This window comes from Ambystoma mexicanum, chromosome 2q (genome assembly GCF_040938575.1).
Source record: "Ambystoma mexicanum isolate Mex_15411 chromosome 2q, UKY_AmexF1_1, whole genome shotgun sequence".
In the NCBI taxonomy this organism is placed as follows: Eukaryota; Metazoa; Chordata; class Amphibia; order Caudata; family Ambystomatidae; genus Ambystoma; species Ambystoma mexicanum.
The window spans coordinates 1250544250-1250565433 of NC_090924.1; positions in this window are offsets into that span (position 1 = coordinate 1250544250).

Genomic DNA, 21184 nt, shown 5'->3' on the forward strand with positions numbered 1-21184 from the left:
GGGGATTTACCGCCCCACTCACCTTGTAATGGGGCGGTAAATCCGCCATCCACCATGGTGTAAACGTAGTTTACACCATGGTGGTAAAGTTGGTGCACTTAGCACCTCAGTTGTAATGAGGGCCATTGACTTGGTACAAATGGCTCAGAGTGACTTGACCTTCGAATCAACCCTGGAGAGTCATCCATAATACACTCTTCGATTACTGCTTCTGAAATGCACCAAGCACCCACTTTGAACTAAACTTGCCGCCACCTTTACCCAGTGCAACTTGCTACACCCACATCTGGTTTGACCCACATCTACAGCACTGTGAAGCCATTTCTAACAGCACTGAACACCTACAATAAGACGCAGCTACTTTCAAGTAATCAAGGTCCCCCTGGTCCACCTGTTGGGATCCTAGAGACTGCTTAAGTCCCATTTTCACCTTTCTACAGCAAAACACATTATTGTTGCATTTCTTGCCTGTTTTCTGTTCTGACAAAGTATCAACAGAGCATATACAATTATGTTCTGCATCTACTGTCTTTTTTCACAGGGTGCATTTTATAGTGTTTTTGATATTTATTTTTATTAAAGTATATATTTCTACAGAAGCTTCATTGGGCAGTACCTTTTTTGTAGAACTACTTTACTGTTGGTGTTTGAGTTGCTACTGGTTCACATTCACACCATTTCTGAGAGTATAGACTTCCCACAGCCCATGTTACCACAAAAGGTGAAGGAGGTTGAATAGGGATGGGTAAGCCTCTCCCCTCCCCCTCCTTCCAAATCCATTACAAGGAAGAAGGCCAGAAAGCATTGCAATCACCCATTCTTTTCTGGACAGATCCCCAATGGACCATGATTGACAAATATGTTGAGAGGTATTCCCCCAGCCAGCCATACTAATCAAAGGAAATAGGCATCTATTGATGTGTGGATGAAGAGCCGCAGGCTATGGTTAAGGACACCTGTATGGACAGCTTGGACTAAAACACCAAAAGGCCATGTTGCTGACATCGATCGAGACACCACGACACAGCAGCGTTAGACACGAAAAACACGTGCCATCCGCACTTCAGGACACAAACACGCACTGGAATACAAAAGAATGCAAGCATAAAGTTCAATAGTTAGTGGACAGATACATATACATACTGTCATTGCTTTTATTATTTTTGCCATTAGCCAAATGCAGCAATGAAGAATACGCAAGAGACAAGAGATCTGAAGCAAAGCTTACAGATGCTTGCATGCGAGTAACCCTATGGTACTGAAGGAGCACCTATGGGACCTGACTGAACCAAGTGTGATTAACCTATGGAAATGTAGCCTTCCATGAACCCTGTATGAATTGCATTATAAGGTTTAGGAAAGTTACAGCAGGCCTCAGGCTTCAGAGCAAGGGGCAAGCTGAGCTGATTCAGGATGGACAGAGAGCAAGATGTGTGATACAGAACCTGCAACCAAGATCAAGACATACAGATGATTTTCCAATTCCAAAATGACAAAGGGACCAGCTGCAGAAAAGAATAATGCATCCTCATAGTTCAGAGCTGCACAGCTCAAGTTTGTGGTCTCTGAACATGCGACGCAGCCGAAGCAGACAATGGACAGTGATGCATGGTGGGAAAGGAGAGACAGTACCAGGCCACCCGACACAGACAGCGACACGTATGCAAAAATAAGCAACACATGTGGTGTCGATAGGGGGGCACTCTCATGAGCTAAGGTGGTGCACACAAGTTACTATGCAGACACATAGTCATTCTTATTACATTGAAGTGGCAAACGGTGAGCTGAGAATCTTTGCAGATCCCTGCCCTGGGGATGTAAGCTCTAGACATCACAGTTTAGAACCCTAGGGGTGGGTAGCAATGGGCAAGAACCAATGGTAAGTCCACAATGCTGCAACAATGTTATAGTTAGTGACTTGGCAATGGAACAGGACAGCCACCTGATATGCAAGGGCCAGTATAATAACATTTATAATGTCCGCTATAGGTGGTAGAATACTCAATACCCAATCATTTGGCCCAATAGGTTTCTGGAGAAGGGCCCAAGTTGTGACATCATGCTGACAACATGTGGTAGTAAAACCGGGCTGCGAGACGAGGAAGAGTGAGATGTGCATGGATTTTTCCTGTTCCTGTACTGATCCCTGTTTGTTTTGTCTTTAATAAACCACAGGTTACCCTCAGTGTACCCTTGGGGAGGGATTAGGTCCTGCAAGTCGCTTGCCAATGTGTCCATATTAAACACGTGTGTGTGTGTTTGTGTGTGTGTGTGTTCATTTTTTAAACCGGTATGCATCAGTGCCTACCAGTCATGTCTATGAATGTGTCTGCATTTCACAAGCTTGATTATCTTCCGAACTTGCCTTCGAATTCCTAACAGCTGGGCCTCTATCTAAATCTATTCTACTTGCCTGTTTGTGTGTGATGGTTAATTATAATTGCAAGTTTGACTTGAGACGGTGTGCTTGTCAAACGTGTGTCTGTCTGTCTCTCTGGGCCTCATTACAAGTTTGCCAGACTGGCAAACTACGAGTTCTGCTCGTGGGTGCCTTTTCACCCGCCAGGTCGGACCTGGCGGTTGGAACGGCACACGCAAGCAGAGCATGTCGGATGAACTGGCACCATTCTGAATGGTGCTGGTGAATCCGACCTCCCCATTCCCATTGAGCCCTTTGTTAAATGGAGTAAACGTTTCTGGCCCCTGGCAATGGGGAAATACAGGGACTGCCAGTTTTGTAATCGCCCTGTATTTCTCCATTGCCAGGAGCCAAAAAAATGTGCAAGTTTGGTGGCAGCCTGCTAGTTTTACCGGCAAGGCTACCGGCAAACTTGTATTGAGGCCCCCTGTCTTTCATGGTATATATGCCAATTTGTGTCAATATGTCTAAGTGTCTATCAGAATTGAATTAGTATATGTGCCCTGCACTCGTGCATGGATTTGGCCCTGCTCCTGTCTAGCCTAACTCTATATATCTATATATCTATATATATATATATATATATATATATATATATATATATATATATATATATATCTATATATATATCTATATATATATATATATCTATATATATATATATATTACATGGACGCAGTAGCGTCCATGTAGTTATGGTTAAGTTGGTGTTTCCATAGGAAGAGCATTTTTTGGGCGGCTTATAACTTCGCTCCCTCTGGACGAATCCTCACCAAACTTTACAAAAAACGTATATGGCCCCCATTATTTTGCAAAGTTTGGAGAGGATTGGTCCAGGGGGGCAAAGTTATAGGGGGGGTCGCAAAAATTTAGTTTTTCCCATAGACATAATGGGAAAAAACTTCACGCACACCTAGAGCCCAAATCGCTGGACGGATTTACACCGAATTTGTGGCAGGAGCCAGGGCTTGGTTCCGAAAGTGTGCTTTTGCAAATTTGGTGTAAATCCGTCCAGTAGTTTTTTTTTAAATGACCAAAATGTAAGGCAAAAGAATTAGTGATATCTCCGTTCGCTTCGTGGATGGACTTCCTTGTTCGCTCCGCGGACAGTGCCCTGATTGGCCGAGTGGCTTGCACGATGTCCGAGGACATCCGACGTGTTAGCTGATTGGACGGCGTGGGGCTTGGAGCGCGTCAGTTTTTTGGTGGCGCCCGACATCTTGCCTTTGTGGACGACCGCGGACAGCGAGGTGAAACTTGGTTTAAAAATGGTATTTAGTGGAGTGTGTTGGTGTTTAAGAGTGTTTGGGGAGGGTGGGGGAGTATGAGATAGGTGCGATGTTGTATTTTGTTTATGTGCTAGACGCTTTTGTTGTGTTCGATTTGTCTGCGGACAACACGGCTGTTCTGAAATGTTCCTAAATAAGCAGAATGGATTCAGTGTCAAGTTGAAGTGTTCTAAGAAGACTTGTGGGGTCCTGGAATGTTTGCAGGGGGTGTCCTGAAGACGTCTGTATTGTTCGTTGTCAAGCTGAAAGTGTTCTAAGAACACTTGCGGTGCCCTGAAATGTTTGTACATAAAGAAAATGGGGTGTCCTGAGGACGCTCTCTGTATCGTCCTCTGGCAAGTTGAATGTGTTCTAGGAACTTCCTTGTGTCCGCGGACATTAAAATGGTTGCAATGCTTGAATCTATGGGTGTGATATGCTGCGGTGGTTGTGGCCAGGGTAGAGAATGTTGGGTGCATGGCCATTAGCTGTTGTGTTTCAACTTTTTTTACAAATTCTGCTATAGATGGATGTTTATGTTGGAGAGTTTTCTTTTCATTTGCTCTACTTCTGCGTTCCTTTCTATGGAGTTGCTTTTTGGTAGGCATTCTTTAGGGTCTGTTGAAAAAAATACAGAAGGTATGGGTGTTCTGGAATGCGTGTCTGTTGTGTGCATGAGTGTTTGAGTAAGATGATAAAGATGTATGTAATGGTGTGTGATTGTGCTTTGGGAAGTACAACTACTAGGGATGGGTATTCTTGAATTAATGTGTTACTAAACTGGGGTTCAGATGACAGAAAAAAGTAAGCCAGTGGTTTGGAGAAGTATTAATAGTATATCTAAAGCTATACAATTAAAACAGTTGTTTGTTCTACAACATCTAAATTCTAGCGGCTGAGTTGGGTAATTTGTGTGTCAAAAAATAGGAAGTTGTGGGCCATTCTGCCAGTAAATCACTGTTTAAGACGGGGGGATTTTTGGTCAGAATGGTGCAGAATCTCTATATTTAGGCACAGAAATAGCATGAATTAACCTTGCAGTGTGTTTGAGTAATAATTCAAATATTATGGTAACGTTTTACTTACTTTTTTTCTAAAATGAGCAGTTTGCTTAGTTGTTCTTTGTACTTCAAATTCGGCTGCTTCTTTTCTGGAGAATGGTCTTCACTGCAATTGTAAAAGAAAGAAATGTGTAATTTGGTTTGTATATAGCACTGTTTTTAATTTAGACATAGATTTTTTTAATTGAAATGCTCAGCACCTTCCTCAAAACCATTAAAACTATTTTATGACTAACTGTAGGAAAGAAAATATCTTTACTATGGCTTGTGAAATTCATAATGTACCACTGTATACCACTATTCCTGTAACTAAGCGTTTCCACGTAATAGTGAGTCAATGTCATAGCCTGCTTGTCTATATAAATGTAAGTAATTATATAAATTGAAAAAATTAAAACCAATTATGTGTTTGTACAAATATTATGTTGTTTGAGATTTGATCATAGAGTGTGCATGTAATTTTGTTTGATTATATTTAGTCTATATATTTTATTTAAAAAATGTTGGTTTAACATTATTGCGTGTGTGTGTGTGTGTGTGTATGAAGAAATTAAATAGTATAAAGGTTTGTAAGTCACAGTTCATTTTAGGACAATGAAAAAATTATCATAGATTCATTTTACAGATTATACAAGGTAAACGTCGGTTAGAAAATGTGTTCATGTACTGTATAGAAAATATGCATACCTGTAGTTTGTGTTCATGCATATGGATATGGACGAAGCTGCAAGTAGAAATCTTGGAGACTTGTATAGTATTTCTCGTAGGACGTGTTTGCCAATGGTATGAGACTTGTACTCCGAGAGATTTGCCGTACATTTGCAGTGCTGATCTATGATGATGCAGTTACATGTAGAGGTCTTGGATTTGATTGGTGGATGGTCATGTGATTTCTTAGCTACATCCAATGAGGGAATGGTACAGAGAGTGAAGTGGAAATGGTAGAAGGGCTGTCCATGTTACAATATGTTTGCGGACATGGCGGTAGTTCTAGGACACCGCGTATTACATCCGGGGAATTTGGGGTGGGGAGGCATGCAAATGAGATTGAATGTAGCAAGGGATCGGTCAGTAAAGTTTAGTGAGTGTGTTGTGCTAGGAGAGGTTTTCTCAGATATTCTTTTTGCTGAGAGTAGAACAGATAGGTATGGCTGAGTGTTTCAAAAAAAAGATTGTGTGCATTTTGGGAGACTCGTGGATACATTTGTTGAAGGTGCATGCAGAAATCTGTGGAGTATCTATAGATCTTGGATTCCCACATGTGGAAGTGCATTGGCATGGAGTGCGTGGAATGAAGTGGTTGGACTTGCTACCTTTCTGTGCAACTTTGAAGATAGTGGAACATCCAGATATAATTGTAATTCATTGTGGAGGGAACAGTTTAGGACATGTGTCTGGAATTTCTTTACAGTTTGCAATGAAAGAAGGACTTCAGAAGATCACGGACATGTTGCCAAACTCCAAAGTAGTTTTTTCACGGATTGCGCAGAGACAAATGTGGCTTCGTTCTTTCTCATGTGGTCCACAAATGGAGAAAGCAAGGCGTAATGTCAATAAGGCTGTTTGTGCCTTCCTAAGAGATTTTGGCATGTCCTCTTTTCACAATGAAAATATTATGTTTCGTAGTACATACATTTTTCGCAGAGATGGAGTCCATCTTACTTATGCTGGCAATCAGATTTTTCTGAGAAATGTACAAAATGCATTGCAACCTTTTTTAGAAATACAGCATCCATTTTGATGTAGGTGTTAAGTATTTATAATTTTTGACAAACAAACACCTCCCAAAGGCTCTTTTCAGAGCCACCACTTGCTCCCAGAGAAAAATGCAATGGTTACAATAGGGTAGCACCCCAATTTTTGTTATGTTCGCGAACTGTCTGCAGACTTTTAAGATATACAAAGGGCCCGGATTTATTTATCTTCACTTCTATTTTTTAACTATGAAAGGCAGCTCTGAAAAGAGCCTTATTTTTTTTTTTTGCTTTTTGTTATTTTGTATTTTTTGGGTTTTTTATACACGACACACTAGGAGAGGAGGGGAAAGGAGGGTAAAGGGGGGACATCAACCACAGGGATAAGAAAGGGTGAGCTTAGAGAGGAAGATATAGAGTGGGTTTTATTTGGGTAGTGAGCAGGTCTTCTCGTGCTCTGAGGCGATAGTCTCAAAAGCACTCTGAAGTCACTCCCCCCTGCAGAGTACTTTGTCACAGTACATACATACAACTGTGACCCTCGAAAGGTAAGGGTCATCAGAATTCTGTATGGCCTGTGAGGCAGCTTGAGGAAGACGCTGTCCCACAGAGGTGTTCCTTGTGGTGACAGGATCAGAAACGGAGGATGAAGTAGAGGCAATCAACCTACTACACTCTTTGCAAGGTACAACCTGGCGAATTGCCCCATTGTGGAATGAGTTCAGGTGTCGCTTCATGGTCGTGGTCCCAAAGCTGTACGCACCATGCCTCCCGTGATTCAGTACCATTTTTCACTCATTGCAGGCGACACGGTTCGCACGAGCCTTAGGAACATTCCCATGAAGGGTAAACAACCGCCACACCCAAGAATCACGGCGAGGGCGGGTAGTAGGGATTTTCTCTACCTCATTCTCGTCATCCTCTTCTTCCTCCTCTGTATCCTCACTCCTGTTCCCCTCTTCAGGCCCTTGGGGAGATGGCGGTGGTGGAGGGGGTAGGGGTGGTGCTGAGGCAGAGGTAGCACCATGTGGCAATAGTGGAGCCTTGGATGTCATCGTCTTGGAGATGGAAATCTCAAAATCTGCAAAGTATGCAGCACAATGCAGTGTGCTCTGTGGAATAGCCAGAAACACAATGAGAATGAGTTCTAAGGCGTGGTCTTTTATAGGGGTGCTTGTACGCGGTTCGCGGACATGCGCGCCATCCGCAAGACAGATCGAACACCAAAAAAGGTTCAAAAAGTCACAAAAACTATGTGGAAATTTAGGATTAGTATGTGGGATTTGTGGTATGGTGATTTTTTAATGAGAAATATTGGGGATTACTTGGAAATGTACTTTTAAACGTTTCGGGGATACGAACAGTGTCCGCATTCAGAACACGCGATCAGCGTGGGTGCGGTCACATGATTGCTTTGTGAGCATGTTCGCTAAGGAAGCGGCCGTCCGCAGGACACCCAATGTACGGACATTGATTCGCGCATGCGTGTTGATGTTCTACGGACAGTGTTCGGGTCCTGAACTAATTAAAAGTGCGTCACACGTAAAACAAACAGTTACGGACAACCGTTTGTTCTTAGCACAGTTTAACTTACTTGCGAACAATACGGACAGACATAGCGTCCCCAGCACACCTCCATTTCGTTTATTTACGAACAATTCAGGACACCGGGAGTGTTCTTAAAACAGTTTCAACTTGCTAGCGAACACTATGAACAGGCATAGTGTTCTTAAGGACACCTCCATTTTCGTTTATTTACGAACATTTCAGGACAGTAGGAGTGTTCTTAGAACAGTTTCAACTTGCATGAGAACATTACGGACAGATATAAGGTCGTTAGGACACTTACATTTCTGTTTATTTACGAACAACCGCGCTGTCCGTGGGCACCTAAATTGGTTTTAACACAAAACTGAAAGTAATTACAACACAATATAAAAAAGTAACTTTATTTGACATATATAAACAATTTATGACTGAGAAGGTAGGGCAGAAATGGAAACAAAAACAGGAGAATTAGGGATTTCAGCATAATTTGGATCAGGTGAAGAAGGGATGGAAATGTAATCAAAATGTATTGGTCCATGGAGAGGGTTTGTGGTTAAATGAGTGGGATATGGTGAGGGGGGACAAGTACAGGTGGGACAATGGTATGTTGTTGGTAGTTTTAGGTGATCTTCCACAAAGTTCTTTAAATCGTTAAAATGTACCATAAGTTGGTCAATTTTTTGGTTAATGTGTTCCAGAGTGTTATCCACCGCTTCTTTTTCTATGGTAGTGGCAATTTTTGTATGGTCTGTAAAAAAAAAAATGTATATGTTAAATGTATACAAAATAATATTTATTAATTGGTTTATGTAGTAAAGTGTGTACCATTTCGTCTTGTGGGAAATGCTCCTCTAGCCACTCCAGAGTATTACACATTTCTGTGAGAAAACAAAAAAGTAATATATTTTTTTTTATCTAATACAGAAAGTTTATAAATATATGAGTAAAATGAAGTGCACTTACTATTTCAGGAAAGTATGTGATGAGTAGTCTGTACGTCTGGTCTTGCTCTTAGTTGTGGAGTGTCTGCGAGGTAATTATGTTGGAAGCCACTTTATCCTCTTTTGGTATATTCCATTTTAGAACATATTGTATTTAAATGAATGGTTAGTGTGTTACATATATGGGTTACAGTATGTGTGCTGCTTTGTGAATTTGTTAAATGTCCCTATGTTATGATATAACAATTACACATACCCCCCCAGAGTTTTTAGGTGGTGGTACTGTTGTTCGAATATGTCAGCGGACAGTCAAATTCAGTAGAAAGGGTTCAGTATGTTCCATATTACATGTACATAAAGTCAAAGTTATTATTGTTACGTTGTGCAACTAAAAAACTATGAAATTCAGTAAAATAACGTTGTTAAAGGGACGTTATGGTTAAGTTGCGCTACTAAAAACCTATGAAATTCAGTAAAAAAACTTTGTTAAAGGGACGTTATGGTTAAGTTGCGCTACTAAAAACCTATCAGATTCAGATTTGTTTTTTTTTTAAGGGATGTTATGGTTAAGGTGCGCTACTAAAAACCTATCAGATTCAGTAAAAAACTTTGTTAAAGGGATGTTATGGTTAAGTTGCACTACTAAAAACCTATCAGATTCAGTAAAAAAACTTTGTTAAAGGGACGTTATGGTTCAAAGTAAAAACGAAAACCCCCTGAAATTCGGTAGTTATGGTAAGATAAGCAACCATAACTCGCGGCACCGTGCACTGCTAACACTAACACCTAGGACATCAAAGATGACATCACAAACCATAACATCCCTTTAACAAAGTTTTTTTACTGAATATATTAATATATATATATATATATACGCCATGTAGTTATGGTTAAATTGCTGTTTCCATAGGAAGAGCAAATTTTGGGCGGCTTATAACTTCGCTCTCCCTGGACGAATCCTCACCAAACTTTGCAAAAAAAGTATTTGGGTCACTCTGATTTTTTTTGCAAAGTTTGGTGAGGATTCGTCTGGGGGGCAAAGTTATAGGGGGGTCCCAAAACTTTTTTTTTTCCCATAGACTGAATGGGAAAAAAATTGTGCTCGCGTCTAAAGCCCAAACTGCTGGACGGATTTTCACCAAATTTGGACCAGGAGCAGCAGCTTAGTCCCGAAAGCGTGCTTTTGCAAATTTGGTGAAAATCCGTCCAGTAGTTTTTTTTACAATGACCAAAAAGTAGGTAAAATAAATTAGTGATATCTGTGTTACCTTTTCGGACACACTTCCCTGTTCGCTCCGCGGACAGGACGGTGATTGGGCCAGCAGCTTGCGTGATGTCCGCGGACATCTGACGTGCTCTATCATTGGATGCGGTGAAAGCGTACAGTGCGTCTGGCTTCAGAGACGTCCGCCATCTTTCTTTGCCGCATGAGAGGCTTTGTCAGGTCAGCAGGAGCGTGTCTGTCTCTTGTTCCTCCCACCCCCGCTCATGCCCGTGTCTGCCCCACCCCCCGCTCATGCCCCGTGTGTCCTTTCTGCCCCTCCCACCCCACTCATGCCCCGGGTGTCCTTTCTGCCCCCCCACTCCCACTCATGCTCCGTGTGTCCCCTGTTCCTCCAGCCCCCCGCTCACGCCATTGCACACGGTGACCAGCGGAGGGCCGAGTTGCGGGATCTGCCGCATGAACTCATGTCCGTGCGGCATGTCCGTGTTTTTGTTTGTCCCCCCCACCCCTCGCTCATGCCCCGTGTGTCTGTATCCCTCCCGTCCACCCCCCCGCTCATGCCGCGTGTGTGTCTCATACTCCCCCCCACCCCCGCTCACGCCCCGTGTGTCTCTATCCCTCCCGCCCACCCCCGCTCATGCCCCATGTGTCTCTATCCCTCCCGCCCACCTCCAGCTCATGCCCCGTGTGTCTCTAGCCCTCCTACCCAGCCCCCGCTCATGCCCCGTGTGGGTCTCTCCCTCCCCCCACCCCCTGCTCATGCCCCGTGTGTCTCTCCCCTCACCCCCTACTCATGCCACATGTGTCTCTATCCCTCCCACACACCCCCCGCTCATGCCCCTTGTGTCTCTATCCCTCCCACCCACCCCCCGCTCATGCCCCGTGTGTCTCTAGCCCTCCCACCCACCTTCCGCTCATGCCCCTAGCCCTCCCACCCACCGCTCATGCCCCATTTGTCTCTAACACTCCCACCCACCCCACGCTCATGCCCCTTGTGTCTCTATCGCTCCCACCCACCCCCCGCTCATGCCCCGTGTGTCTCTTCGCCACCCCCCACCCCCACTCATGCCCCGTGTGTATCTCTCCCTCCCACCCACCCCCGCTCACGCCCCGTGTGTCTTTATCCCTCCCCCCCACCCCCCGCTCATGCCCCGTGTGTCTCTATCCCTCCCGCCCACCCCCCGCTCATGCCCCGTGTGTCTCTATCCCTCCCCCCACCCCCTGCTCATGCCCCGTGTGTCTCTATCTCTCCTGCCCACCCCCTGCTCATGCCCCGTGTGTCTCTATCCCTCCCGCCCAACCCCCGCTCATGCCCCGTGTGTCTCTAGCCCTCCCACCAACCCCCCGCTCATGCCCTGTGTGGGTCTCTCCCTCCCCCCACCCCCTGCTCATGCCCTGTGTGTCTCTCCCCTCACCCCCTACTCATGCCCCGTGTGTCTCTATCCCTCCCACCCACCCCCTGCTCATGCCCCATGTTTCTCTATCCCTCCGACCCACCACCCGTATGCCCCGTGTGTCTCTCCCCTCACCCACTACTCATGCACCGTGTGTCTCTAATACCCTCCCACCCACCCCCCGCTCATGCCCCATTTGTCTCCATTACTCCCACCCACCCCCCGCTCATGCCCCGTGTGTCTATAGCCCTCCCACCCACACCCCGCTCATGCCCTGTGTGTCTCTATGTCTCTATCCCTCCCACCCACCGCCCACTCATGCCCCGTGAGTCTCTATCCCTCCCACCCACCCCCCGCTCATGACCCGTGTGTCTCTATCCCTCCCCCCACCCTCCACTCATGCCCCATGTGTCTCTCTCCCTCCCGCCCATCCCCCGCTCATGCCCTGTGTGTCTCTCTCCCTCCCACCCACCCCCCGCTCATGCCCTGTGTGTCTCTACCCCTCCTGCCCACCCCCCGCTCATGCCCCGAGTGTCTCTCCCCTCCCCCCACCCCCTGCTCATGCCCCGTGTGACTCTATCCCTCCCACCCACCCCCCGCTCATGCCCCGTGTGTCTCTCCCCCCGCCCCTGCTCATGCCCCTTGTGTCTCTCTCCCTCCCGCCCACCCCCCGCTCGTGCCCCGTGTGTCTCTCTCCCTCCCCCCCACCTCCGCTCATGCCCTGTGTGTCTCTCTCCCTCCCCCCACCCCGCTCATGCCCCGTGTGTCTCTCTCCCTCTCCCCACCCCCTGTTCATGCCCCGTGTGTCTCTCCCCTCACCCCCTACTCATGCCCAGTGTGTCTCTCTCCCTCCCCCCGACCCCCGCTCATGCCTCATGTGTCTCTCGACCTCCCACCCACCCCCGCTCATGCCCCGTGTGTGTCTCACCCTCCCATCCACCCCCCGCTCATGCCCCATGTGTCTCTAGCCCTCCCACCTACCCCCCGCTCATGCCCCGTGTGCCTCTAGATCTTTCAAACAAACCCCGCTCATGCACCTAGCCCTCCCACCCACCCCCGCTCATGCCCCGTGTGTCTCTCCCCCCACTCCCGCTCATGCCCGTGTGTCTCTAGCCAGTCCTCCCACCCAGCCCCCGCTCATGCCCCGTGTGTCTCTAGCCCTCCCCCCTCCCCCTGCTCATGCCCCGTGTGTCTCTCCCCCCACCCCCTGCTCATACCCCGTTTGTCTCTCGTCTCCCTTCCACCCCCCGCTCATGCCCCGTGTGTCCCTCCCCCGACCCCCACCCCCCGCTCATGCCCCGTGTGTCTCTCCCCTCCCATCCACCCCCCGCTCATGCCCCGTGTGTCTCTATCCCATACACCCACCCCCCGCTCATGCTCCGTGTGTCTCTATCCCTCACACCCACCCCCCGCTCATGCCCCGTGTGTCTCTATCCCTCCCACCCTCCCCCCGCTCATGCTCCGTGTGTCTCTATACCTCCCACCCACCCCCCACTCATGCCCTGTGTGTGTCTATCCCCTTCCGCCCACCCCCTGCTCATGCCCTGTTGTGTTCTCTTTATACACCCTGCCTTCCCTTTCCATGGTGGCCATCTTGGTAAAAGATTTTCCTTCCTGCACCTGGGGTTCCCACTTTGAGGACCTAAGATGCTAGTGGTCTTCATCTATTGAAAAGGATGTTATGGTGACGTTGCATTAATAAAAACCTATGAAATGCAGTAAAAAAAAAATGTTACAGGGACGTTATGGTTAAGTTGCACTAATAAAAACCTATGAAATTCAATGAAAAAACTTTGTTAAAGGGACGTTATGGTTAAGTTGCGCTACTAAAAACCTATGAAATTCAGTGAACAAACTTTGTCAAAGGGACGTTATAGTTCCAAGTAAAACTGAAAAACCCTTGAAATTCGCCAGTTATGGTAAGCTAAGCAACCATAACTCGCGCCACCACCGTGCACTGCTAAGACTAACACCCAGGACATCAAAGATGACATCGCTCTTTTTTCATTTGCTGACATGTCTAGGCCACATGGTTTTCTTCAGTAACAGTCAGAAACTAAACATGTTATTTTATTTGTAGACGTATCCTTCAAGTAGGTTCTTACAGTAATTCACTTAGAGTCCAGTCACATCATATGAAACATATACATACGGGAAGACACAAGCTTGAAAGACAGCAATCCTTTTTGTGAATAAAGATAATCAATAGACTTATGAGCACTTCCTGATAGTTCTGTTTTTTTTTATGGCTGTACTTTCTCTGTGGGTCCAATCACATCAAGTGATACATATACATAGGGTAAATAGCAGCTTTGAAACAGAGCAATGATTTATTTGCATGAAAATAATCAGTTAGGTTATCAATTGTTTCTGCTACTACTTGTGCTTTTTTGCTAACTTCACTTTCCCTGTATATACCCATATTGGTATGTGTTCTTGTGTCTTTGTGTTTTGTCTATAGTAATGCAATTATGTAATACATGTGTTTTATTAGCTACGTATTACATATTTCACAGTACACAAAAATCTATTAAGAAAACAATTATCATTTCAATATTCAACATATTAACATTTCGAATATTATACCTTCATCTTGTACGCTGCACACAATGTTATGTTTCTGTATGAGTAGCTTAGTATACCAGATAGAACCCCATAATAGAATGCTATTTATATCAATGCATCGTTCAATGCACTTATAAGGGTATGATATTTATTGCAATGATCCTTGACACTTGTTTCGCAACATTATAATAGGAATCCCTTGTACACATATTTCATGAAAAGTACATACACATGTGATGTCATCAGTGATGTCATCAATGACATTTGTGATGTCATCTTTGATGTCCTGGGTGTTAGTCTTAGCAGTGCACGGTGGTGGCGTGAGTTATGGTTGCTTAGCTTACCGTAACTGGCGAATTTGAAGGGTTTTTCAGTTTTACTTGGAACCATAACGTCCCTTTGACAAAGTTTTTTCACTGAATTTCATAGGTTTTTAGTAGCGCAACTTAACCATAACGTCCCTTTAACAACCTTTTTTCACTGAATATATATATATATATATATATATATATGGGAAATGTGTGGATATGTGTGTGTGTGTGTGTGTGTCAAAATATTCATCATACTTCCCAACATGCTACAAAAGTGACATTTGGCATGTGAGTAGGTTCCATGGTGTAAACAATGTAACAAGTATAAAATATACCTTTTCTGATTTTTTTAAGCGGTCTGCAATGCTTACCCTTGCCATAATGGCTCTTTGTGCTGTAGTTCTGCCATAGTTCTACATCAATTGTTCCTAAAGTTCAGCAGTTCATTTAAACTTCAGCAGTTCATTGTTCTTAAACTTTCCACATTATCAACACTCTCGCTGATATTAGCAGCACTCACTTTTGAAGTCATGCAGGTGACACAAAACTGTACTTTTTTTGTCATGGTGCATATCTCTTCAATGGTCTCCGCAATGACATTTTCCATCACATCGTGGCAAATCTCTCATGATAATTACAGGAACCTCTTCTCCCATGGAAGTTGATGAATGTAGGCCACCTCAACAGCATCAAGCTTACATGCTTCAGCCATACACGTACGGGTACAGCACTTCAATCTTACACACTTCAGACCTAGGAATTACTCTGCGAAGCATGGGTACACCTATATATTCAGTGAAAAAACATTGTTAAAGCAACATTATGGTTACAAGGAAAATCGAAACCCCCTAGAAATTCACCAGTTATGGTAAGCTCATTTGGGATGTCATGGGTGTTAGTCTTAGCAGTGCACGATAGTAGCATGAGTTATGGTTGCTTAGCTTCTAATAACTGTCGAATTTCTGGTATTTTCCGATTTTACTTTTCACCATAACATCCCTTTAATAACATTGTTTTAATGAATTTCATGGGCTTTTATTAGTGCACCCTATTTTGTTAAAACATCCTAATATTATACTCAGTCCTCTAAAGCAGCATTTTCAGCCAATTTATGAAGTTTCAATTGAAAACAGTGCCATTCCCCAACTTCTAGCAACATTCTTAACACTTCTATCAACTTTCTACAACGTTTTACAATGTTTTTTGTTTGCCAACGTCCACAAACATCTGACATCACTGCAGTCCTTCCAGACAGTGTCCGTGACCATGAACGCTTGGGCTGTGATGACATGTTCACGAACGGGTGAATGCTTAAGGAACGAGTCCGTGCTTCGTGAACATTTTAAAACTTCATTTTCAGCTGATCTAGGAAGTTTCATGCTGAAAGTTAACCCTTGCACAGATCCAAGGCCTATACTTAGTCATTTTTCATTTGCAATCCAGGAGAAAGCACCTGATTGGAAGAGTATTAGCACATCTGCTATTTAACTTCAAAAATGTCAACAGCCATGTCTCCAGAGGATAGCTCAGGGGCAACGTGCTCACCATGGAAGCAAGACAACATGGAGCACCACAGGTTCGATCCCTGGGTCCGCGCTTAGAAACCTCTGGGTATTAAGCGCATTATAAATAACCTATCATACCATATCATGGCCACCTCTCCTCCACCGGAGCCACCACCACCAACACCACCACCACCACCTGGTGGGTCTGGACAAGGGAAAAGGCGCAATGATGCAGAGGCAAATCAAGAGGGCCAGGAAGATGATATAGAGGAAATGCCTTACTCCAGCACCAGAGCGAATTATGGGTGTGGCAGTTCTTTAAGACCGTATAAAGGGAACCAAAGATTTGGGCTACCCTTGTTGCATGCATTGAGTGTGGAATCTTTCTCAGTTGTGGACAACACAGGCAGTACTCTTTTAGCACCACGTCAATGTGCCGCCACACCTGCTCACGGGTGGAAACTACATTACACTGTTGAAACAATTGAGGCCCTAATTAAAAAAATTATTGGATCTAGAGCGATGGGCCCTGATGGCCTTAGCAATTTCATGTTTAAGACAGATCCCAGTAAATGGGCTACCGTCTTGTATAATATCTTTCAGAATGTCATCACAAAGTAAAATCTTCCCTTACCATGGTGCAAGTCCCTAATAATACCCGTCTTTAAAAAAGGCGATTGCTCATCCCCAACCAACTACAGACCCATAGCCTTGCTGGATGCTCCTGGGAAAGTCTTTGCCCGCATAGTGTTACATTACTTCAACATATGGACTAAGACGCATATCATATCATATCATAGCAGCGGGATCCCAATCAGGGTTTGTGGCAGAGATGGGAACAGGAATAAATCTTGTATGCCTTAATGCCATCATGGCTCAAGCCTTTTAGACAAAAAAAAGCAATTTACTTCTCATTTATTGACCTTCACTCTGCATTTGACCCGGTATCTCGAGTCCTTCTTATCTCTAAACTCAAAAAAGCTGGCTATCCCTCTACCTTATGAGATATCATCTATGCATTTCATTCCAACAGTTCTGTGCAAATAAGATTAGCTATGAAAGGTTTGCTCTCAACATTGATTAGCACAGCAAGGGGGCTTAAGCAGGGGTGTATCCTTGCTTCAGCCCTCTTTAATTTTTTTAGTCATGATGTTGGGGAAGCATTCAATGATGTCATTTCTGATTCGCCAAAGTTAAATGGCATACCGATACATGCATTATTCTACGCCAATGATTTGGTTTTAATCTCCAAAACACCAATGGGCCTTTGAATTCCCTGGCTCGGGATATTGAGGAGAATCAATTAGTGATATATTTCCAAAAGACTCAAGTACTTGTTTGTACTGTTCACAAACCAAGGGGTGGTAAATTGGTATGGACTATAAAAATGTCAGACTGGATGTTGACCCAATTACACATATCGGGGTATGATTATTTATCAAAAAGCTCATAACAAAAGCACCTTTTGAATTTAGAATGTAAATTAACAACTGCCATATCTCAGATGAAGATTATTCTACATAAGTATGGCAAGTTCTCACTAATACCTGCCATAGCGTATTATAAGCAGAAAGCTATCCCAGCTCTCCTTTATGGCATGGACATGAGAGCCACGTTACTTAACTCAGTCTTTGATAGGTTAGAGGGCATATTTTGGAGGCAAGTGTTACAATTGTCTCAGTGTATCCCAGTAGCCTTGCTGCAATATGAACTTGGCCTTGTCTCCTTAAATGCAGCATATCACTGGCGCTTGAGGGCCCTATGCAGAAAATTCCTAATGTCAACTACATCAGAAACATTGCTTAAAACTCTTTCTGATTATGTCTTTTCATCTAAGCACTTGTTTCCAAACTAAAGGCCCATGGGCATTTACAAAATCTTGTCCAATGCAGACATCACCATTGAAATCCTTATAACTAATCCAGATCGTGATACAACGAAAATCTACCTTGCGGACTAGATAGAAACAGGGAGAATGTGCTTAACTTATAAAAACTTTGCAAATGACATATTTCGTGAAGGAAACATACTTAAGCAGATCTCCGTCACCTATCATTAGATCTGCTATTCTTCGATTTAGGCTGAATATATGGCCAACCTGTGATCTCATGGCTACTCGATAACGACTATCGCCCGATCTAAATATATGTCGGTTTTGTAAAGATGCAAATATACAAAGAAACCATAGAACATCTAACAATATATTGCACAGCCTTAATAGCAGAAAGACAAAAGCATTTTGTTAACCATTACAAATCCTTAGTAGTATTAAGTTCTATCTTGCAGGGGCAAATGCTCCTCATAACCTCTTCCATGAGCATTAGAATAGCAACAATTGGCTTTCTTTCTTCACTATCATTCATTGATTGAATATATGTACATGTGAGATCAGAAGTGATCAGTCCTTGCTAAACCTCGTTACCAATAACGTATGTATAACTTGTGAATCTGAGGTTAAATTTACATGTGACTGCAAAGTAGCCATCTCCATTAAGTTGATCAATGGTGAATTAAGGCTGGGGATTGTGTTCTTTTCAGGTGGTCTTTTCAAGTATGATGATACATTTGTTGTAAATATGGGCCTTTTTAGCGTGCTGTGACAAAAGTAAGTTAGATCACATTGGATGAAATGAAGAAATATATATATCTTCTGATTATGTCCATATTTAAGAGGAGAATTTGATTGTTTTTGATTATTCACTATTAATCTCCTTTTTTTTTCTTAGTTGTGTTTTTAATTGTTTTTAATTGTTAAATCATCCCTCTCAAATTTTCTTTTTTCTTCCTTTTTTATCATAATGTTAATTCAAATGTTACTCTGTTATTACTCTTATGGTTTTGTATCTTGTGATGTTATCAAGTTATATTTAAGATATTCAATTTTATCAAAGATTTATTATCATTGAAAAGTTGATTAATTCAGCTAATTCAATAACAAAAATAAAAGAAGACAGAGCTCTTCAGCCACACACGATGCCTGGATGGCAGTCAGACAATCAGGGATAAAAGAAGGGAAGCAGAAAGTAGTACAGGGACGTTTCAAGGAAAGCTGTCTGTCATTAGCATAACACTGAAAATATGGAGAGAAGGAGAGATAGATATTGAAGATCCACGTCATTAGGATAGAACCCCTGGGGACTCTCCACTAGAGAGTGAGGTTGTGGATGAGGAACGGCCCAGTTACCACTGGAAAGGGCATGTATTGAGGAAACAGGTCATCCAGTCCAGTGCCTGGTCTGTGATGACAAAAGTATCATATAGCTGTTTAATGAGGATAGAATGCTTGCCCGTGTCAAAGGTGGAAGAGAGATTGAGGAGCACCATCCGCAATTGTCCTATGATCATAAATACTATATACACTTCAATTATATCATTCTACCTTATTACAAATACGGTATAATCCCCTATAGCGCCCCTATAGTATCTTTAATAACTATACACATATCATCATAGTGTATGTGCCCCCAAGAATCTAACCACTGGTCACAACCACCACAATAGAATTAAACCATATTACAAGTATGTACAATACACCTTCAAATAACAAGACTCATCCAGACCTCCCACCCCCACATCCGAATAACGTCTGCGGACAGAAAAATTAACGACACAGAAGGCAGCACTTGTACAGCTTTATTTCACTAAAACAAATAGTTCCATTTGTTTCCAGTCGCTCCACCTTTCCAAGCCCTCTTTCATTCACAAAATAACCCCACATATATGTTCAAGACTTCTTCTTCTCACTGAGCTGTCCATGGAAAATGCCCATGATTCACCCATACAATATGATGTCCGTTTTGAAAATTATAACTCACCACATGTTTTCAAATATTCAATCAGCATGCGCCTCTCTGCAAAGTTTGGTGACCATTTGTCAAACGGCACCAAAGTCATAAGCTACCCAAAAAGTTCAGAGGGTCAGTTTATGCAATGGAGCGTCTGAAGACATCACGCCCAATCCCTGTGTATCTAGTTTTGCATAACGCACTTAGATTACTCTGCGGACAACACACCAATTTGCAGACATCCAAGCCCTGCATCTCCAGCTTAACAAGGTCTGCAGACACCCGTTGCTTCCACGGATGGCCCCAGACTTCATCATGTGACTGCGCCCATGCGGCATGACAACGTGTCCACATACAGTGTATGCCACTGCAGACAGTTTGAAACTGCATTTTCGGGCAATTTAGGGTGTTTCAAGTTGAATGTTTACCCTTCCAGAACTCCTAGCCCTTCCTTTGTTGATTTGACAACTTTTTACAACTTTACAAGGCCTATTTTCAACATGGTAGTCCATTGACAGTTCCTTTGTAGGGACCCACTTATTACTTTTGGTCACAACAGGAGAGAGCATCTTTTGACAGCTACTTCCAGGAGACATGCAGTAGTTTAAGAATGGCATCTGTCATGGCCATCCCACCTTTCCAGGGGCCACCACCATCCTCACCACATGGAGGGCATGGCAGGGGAACAGATACGATGATGGGGAGGAGGAGGACAAGGAACAGGAAAATGAGGTAGATGACGTTCCAGCTACTGCAGGCCATGTAATATACTCCAGGAAAAAAACTTTAGTTGCAGAGATGTTAAGGTGAGAATTTAACAGACTAAATCCAGAAAATTCAAATAAAGCTACATTAATTGTGAGCCCGCTGTTGCGCAGCCAATTGCCACAATGAAAAACATCAGAGAATGGGTTCTGCCATGGTCAGTGTGTTTGGCCAAAAACATTTTAACACATTAATGGACACTAATCATGGCCTTCAGTCATTGAAATTGGCCACAGCCTTTAGCCATGTGCACTGTATATTATATACACTAACCAGCTACTAGTCATGGCCTTTAGCTTAATACTGGCCAGTGGCAACAACCTTTGATGTGCCCATTATATATTCTAATTTATAAATGGGCTAACAGATTTGGCCTTTGGCCATGAGCAGTGTGTACATCTTTTGTCTTTGAACACTGTATATTTTAAAATACTAAAATTCCAGAAGTGAAGGCATGGTCGTCCACACAATACTAACCAGTGGCCATGGCATTTGGCTGTGCAGACTGTATATTCTAACATATTTAGCCATGGCTACTGACTACAGCTTTAAACATTGCCCACTTGTAAGTGATTTCAATCAGCACTCCACTCTAAGCCAGTGCCTAGTATGGGATTCCCAATGGAAACCCTTATTTATATATTTTTATGTCAAAAGGTTTTTACATTCTGGATGATGTACCCTTATATAACGCCCCTCTCTT